This window comes from Heterodontus francisci, chromosome 2, assembly GCF_036365525.1.
Source record: "Heterodontus francisci isolate sHetFra1 chromosome 2, sHetFra1.hap1, whole genome shotgun sequence".
Taxonomy (NCBI): domain Eukaryota; kingdom Metazoa; phylum Chordata; class Chondrichthyes; order Heterodontiformes; family Heterodontidae; genus Heterodontus; species Heterodontus francisci.
The window spans coordinates 58,441,431-58,447,430 of record NC_090372.1 but is presented as its reverse complement, the minus strand read 5'-3'; positions in this window follow the sequence as shown (position 1 = coordinate 58,447,430).

The window sequence follows — 6,000 nt, the reverse complement described above, 5'->3', positions numbered from 1 at the left end:
CATTTAATGCTTCCCCTATCTCCTCTGATTCCACACACAACTTCCCACTACTATCCTTGATTGGCCCTAATCTAACTCTAGTCATTCTTTTATTCCTGATATACCTCTCGAAAGCTTTAGGGTTTTCCTTGATCCTATCCGCCAATGACTTCTCGTGTCCTCTCCTTGCTCTTCTTAGCTCTCCCTTTAGATCCTTCCTGGCTAGCTTGTAACTCTCAAGCGCCCTAACTGAGCCTTCACGTCTCATCCGAACATAAGCCTTCTTCTTCCTCTTGACAAGCGCTTCAACTTCTTTAGTAAACCACGGCTCCCTCGCTCGACAACTTCCTCCCTGCCTGACAGGTACATACTTATCAAGGACACGCAGTAGCTGCTCCTTGAATAAGCTCCACATTTCGATTGTGCCCATCCCCTGCAGTTTCCTTCCCCATCCTACGCATCCTAAATCTTGCCTAATCGCATCATAATTTCCTTTCCCCCAGCTATAATTCTTGCCCTGCGGTCTATACCTGTCCCTGCCCATCGCTAAGGGAAACCTAACCGAATTGTGATCACTATCACCAAAGTGCTCACCTACATCTAAATCTAACACCTGGCCGGGTTCATTACCCAGTACTAAATCCAATGTGGCATCGCCCCTGGTTGGTTATATCATGCATAGATCTGTATATTGTATATATGTGTGTGTTAGGAATTAGTATTCTGTATTTTGTGCACAGATGTGTATCTGTGATATGTGTATATTGTATTTTTATTTATTTTTGGTTTTTTTGCCTAATTGCATACTGTGCATGTAATTCATCATTCTGTACACTGTACAAATTCATAAAAGTATTAACTTATGAGACCACATTTTGTAAACTAGATTTGTATTCCTTTGAATGTAGAAGATTAAGAAATAACTGAGGTGTTTACAATGATTAAAAGCTTTGATAGGGTAGATAGAGAGAAGCTATTTCCTCTGGTGGAAGAGTTCAGAGTGAGACAATACTTAAAAATTAGAGCTTGGCCATTCCAGGGTGATATCAGAAAGCACTTCTTCCCACAAAGGGTAGCAGCAATCTGGAAACCTTTCTCCCAAAAAGCTGTTGAAGCTAGGCCAATTGGTAATTTCAAAACTGAGATGAATAGATTTTTGTTAGTTAAGAACATTAAGGATTATAGGGTCAAGGTTGGTAGATGGAGTGAAGATACAGAACAGCCATGATCTAAAACTCTATGACTCTAATAAGCTTGAGGGACTGAATGGCTTAATCCTGTTCCAAGTTCCTGCCTATGTTCCTAATAATTCTGCGTATCTATGTATAGTCTAAAGGTATCAATCTATGTCACAAGATCAGAAGTTTGATACAGATAAGAAAGGTTATTGGCTTATCTTATCTCATCCTTCTTGATGGACTTTACAGTCCTCTATCATTGCATTTAATTGTTTCTTATTTGATTTCAGGATTTTTAATAATACCAACTATTCCATGTGTTGGTCACTTTGTGAAAAAAACTTCTTGATATTGTCACACCAACATGCTTTGTTGAATTATAATTTTCTTTAATCCAAAAACTGGAGACCTGAATTTATATTCTTTAAAGACATTTAAAAAGGAACAGATATTAGATGGCTTTGCTAGCAGCTTAAATTAACCTAATTTGTAACACGGTATCTTAAATTGCAAGGCCTGTGAGGTGGATATGAAATTTCTGCTCATTCCAGCAAGAACCAAGACACAGGAAGTTTAAAGGAACTGCCTGTTCTTTTTAGCAAAGTACACTGCTAAGTACCATGCTTGAATCACTGGGTGACTGTCATGTGACAAGCTCCCCCGTGCATCTGTGGTTTTAAGTTGGTGTTCCTCTGCAGCAGGTTGAGAAGCATCTGGGTTCTGGCATGTGCAGACTCAGGTGGGGGTCCCTCTCTCTCACTCTCTCTCTTCTCTCTCCATTACCGCTTGCAAGCATATGAATTTGTGCATGGGAAATCATTTTTGATGAACCTGTTGGAGTTTTTTTAAAGATGTTACCAACAGAATTGATAAAGGGGAGTCAGTGGATGTGGTATACTTGGATTTTCAGAAGGCTTTTGATAAAGTCCCCCAATGAAGATTGGCTAGCAAAATTAAAGCATATGGGATAGGAGGTACTATACTGCCATGGATTAAGGATTGGTTAACAGGCAGAAAACAGAGAGTAGGAATAAACAGGTCATTCTCACATTGGCAGGCTGTGACTACTGCAGTACCGCAGGAATCAGGGCTTGGGCCCCCTCTGTTCACAATATATATCAATCATTTTGATGTGGGGACCAAATGTAATATTTCCAAGTTTGCGGATGACACAAAACTCGTTGGGAATGTGTGTTGTGAGGAACCGCAAAGTGGCTTCAAGGGGATTTGGACAGACGGAGTGAGTGGGCAAGAGCATGGCAGATGGAATATAATGTGGAAAAATGTGAGGTTATCCATTTTGGTAGGAGGAATAGATGTGCAGAGTATTTCTTAAATGGTAAGCGATTAGAAAGTGTAGATGTACAAAGGGACCTGGGTGTCCTTGTCAATAAGTCACTGAAAGCTAACATGCAGGTGCAGCAAGCAATTAGGAAGGCTAATGGTATACCAACATATGAATTAGGAGCAGGAGTAGGCCACTCGGCCCCTCGAGCCTGCTTCGCCATTCAATAAGTTCATGGCGGAACTGATTTCTCCACATTACCACAGACCCCCGGTAACCTTTTGCCCCCTTGCTTAGCAAGAATCTATCTACCTCTGCCTTAAACATATTCAAAGACTCTGCTTCCACCTTTTGAGTAAGAGAGTTCCAAAGACTCATGACCTTCTGACAGAAAAAATTTCTTCTCATCTCTGTCTTAAATGGGCGACCCCTGATTTTTAAACAGTGACCCCTGGTTCTAGATTCTCCCACAAGGGGAAACATCCTTTCCACATCCACCCTGTCAAGACCCCTCAGGGTCTTATATGTTTCAATGTTAGCCTTTATCGCAAGAGGATTTGAGTACAGGAGTAGTGAAGTCTTGCTTCAGTTGTATAGAACCTTGGTTAGACTGCACTTGGAGTAATGTATGCAGTTTTGGTCCCCTTACCTTAGGAAGGATATTATTTCCATAGAGGGAGTGTAACAAAGATTCACCAGACTTGTTCCCAGGATGGTGGGACTGTCCTATGAAGAGAGATTGGGAAACTGGGCCTTTATTCTCTAGAGTTTCGAAGAATGAGAGGTGATCTCATTGAAACCTACAAAATACTTAAAGGGATAGACAGGTTAGATGCAGCTAAGATATTTCCCCTGGTTGGGAAGTCTAGAGCCAGGGGACACAATTTCAAAATAAGGGAGAAGCCACTTAGGACAGAGATGAGGAGAAATGTCTTTAGTCAGAGGGTTGTGCATCTTTGGAATTCTCTACCCCAGAGGGCTGTGGAAGCTCAGTCATTGAATATGTTTAAAGCAGAGATTGACAGATTTCTATAATACCAATGACATAAGGGAATATGAGGATAGTGTGGGAAAAAGGCATTGAAGTGGATGATCAGCCATGATCATACTGAATGGCATGGCAGGCTCGGTGGGCTGAATGTTCCTATGTTCGAACTCTGCCTGCTGACAGACCAACTCTACACAGTCCAGCTACAATCAGGAACCCCTTTGGAGAAAATCATTCATGTCTCCAAGAGACCCACTGAATCAGTTATCTACCTCTTCCAACTAAAAGCCGCAGGACCGAATTCAGCTAGAAGCCAGCTGAATCACCAAACTCCATTGACTGTATACCCCTTTTTATCCTATGGATTCTAACTTGACCAATGTACCTTTCCCCATTCTGTAACCTATTTGAGTGTGTGTGAACCTCTAGAGTATGCGTTTATGTATGAAAGTTGGCACCAAGTTTATTATTTTACTTATTTCGGTTTAAGTACAATAAAGTTAACCTCTTTCTTTGTTAAATCAAGGAAACCTGTCCAATTGGTTCTTGTTATGATCATAGCAAGTAAGTAATCAAACACCTACTGAATTGGCCAGTACATCCACTCTCAAAAAGAATTAAACCTGTTGTGGTCAAACAAAGAGAAGGAAAAGAGGGAAGCCCTTCGACCCCTCCTCACCTGACCATAACAGAAATTTGGGGGCTAGTCCAGGATCAAACCCAAAGACAAATGGGAAATTGGAAGTGGGAAACCACATTGATCCCTAGCAACAATTTAAAAACTTCAATACAGGTTTTCTTGTGGTTTTCAGTGCTAGAGTACTAAATTGTCCATATTTGAGGCCAGTACCTTTCTAAACCAAAATGGGACAGGTTAAACATTCTATCTGTTGAAGAGTTGAGGCATGTCGCTGGGCAGTTAGGTATTACTATCTGTCCAAAAGCTAGGAAACCCGAAATCCTAAAACATGTGGCCAACCATTTTGCACTTGAACCTGAAGACTCAGCTACAGGTTTAGAGTCGGAAACAGACAAAGTAACAATAGCTAAGGTACAACTAAAACAGAGGAGACTAGAATTAGAATTCCAGAGGAGAAAGAACAGAGAGAGTTTCAGGAAAGAGATAAAGAGAGAGCTTTCCAGAAGAAGAAGGAGGAATGGGAGTTAAGCTGGCTTGAACTAATTAGGGGAAGACCCAGTACGACCAGTAAAGGAAGTGAAGGCTAGTGAGGGAGTTACCCCTAGCTCAGGACCTAGTGCTGAGGCCTTAAAGTTCTCCCAGTTAATAACAAAGTTCAATGAGGGGAATGTGGAAGCATTTTTTCTGTCTCTTTTGAAAAGTTTGCAAAACAGCTGAAGTGGCCAGCAGGGAGCTGGACACTATTATTGCAAAGCAAACTAACAGGAAAAGCCCATGAGGTTTACTCACTGTTGCCTGATGAGAGTTCATCAGACTATGAGATGACTAAAAATGCTATCCTGGGCGCATATGAGCTAATACCGGATGCGTACCACCAAATATTCTGAACCCTCTGAAAGCAGCCTAAACAAACTTACCTCGAGTTTGAAAGAGTTAAGCAGCTTGCTTTTGACCAGTGGATACGGGCACTCAAGATACAGCCTACGTATGAAAACATGAGAGAGTTGATCCTTCTCGAGGAGTTCAAAAACTCGCTTTGCCTTTCCATAAAAACGCACATGAGGAACAAAAGGTTCCAAGAGCCAGGCAGGCAGCAATCCTGGCTGATGATTATAAACTTGTTCATAAGCCCTTGCCCGAAGGGAAACCCTTCTCCAGTCACCTCCAAAAACTTGAAAAGGATAGAAGGTGGGAGGGTGATAGGAGGATGAACAGCCATGGGTGAGAAGGGGGAGCTGGAAACATAGGGGGCCCTCCTCAGGCCAAAAAGGAAGGTGCTGAGAACAGGAGTGATGCCCAATAGCCTGTATGTTTCCATTGTAACAAGACAGGTCACCTTTGAACTGACTGTGTAAGTTATCGGGAAAACTTGTAGGATTAATCAGGGCGCACCAGACCAATGCAGGAAAAGGGGCCCTGATGGAAAGCACAGCAAACCAGGCTGTGGCTTTAACTGCAGCAGTAAGACCCAGTAAACCTATTGCTGAGAGCGCGGGAAAATTTAAAATCCCTGAGAATTACAAGGATTTTATGTCCCAAGGAAAAGTGACCCCATACCCCTCGAATGAGATGAGCAAGCCCATAGTCATATTTGAGTTACAGGGGCCATCCAATCCCTTCTTCTGGGAAAAGGCATGACCTTTCCCCCAGAGAGTGCATTGAATGCTAGAGTGCTAGCAAACAGTATTGGAGGAAAGTTTATGCCCATACCTTTATACTGGGTGCACTTGGAGCACGACCTTGTTTCAGGACCAGTAACCGTGGGGATTGTCCCTAGTTTACCTGTGGACGGGATCGCCCTGCTCTTTGGTAATGATCTGGCGGGGACCTAGGTGGTGGCTTCCCCAGTGGTTGTAGAGAGATTGAATGAGGTCAGGGAGACAGAGCAGTTACAGGAAAAGGTCCCTGGTATTTTCCTTGACTGTGCGTT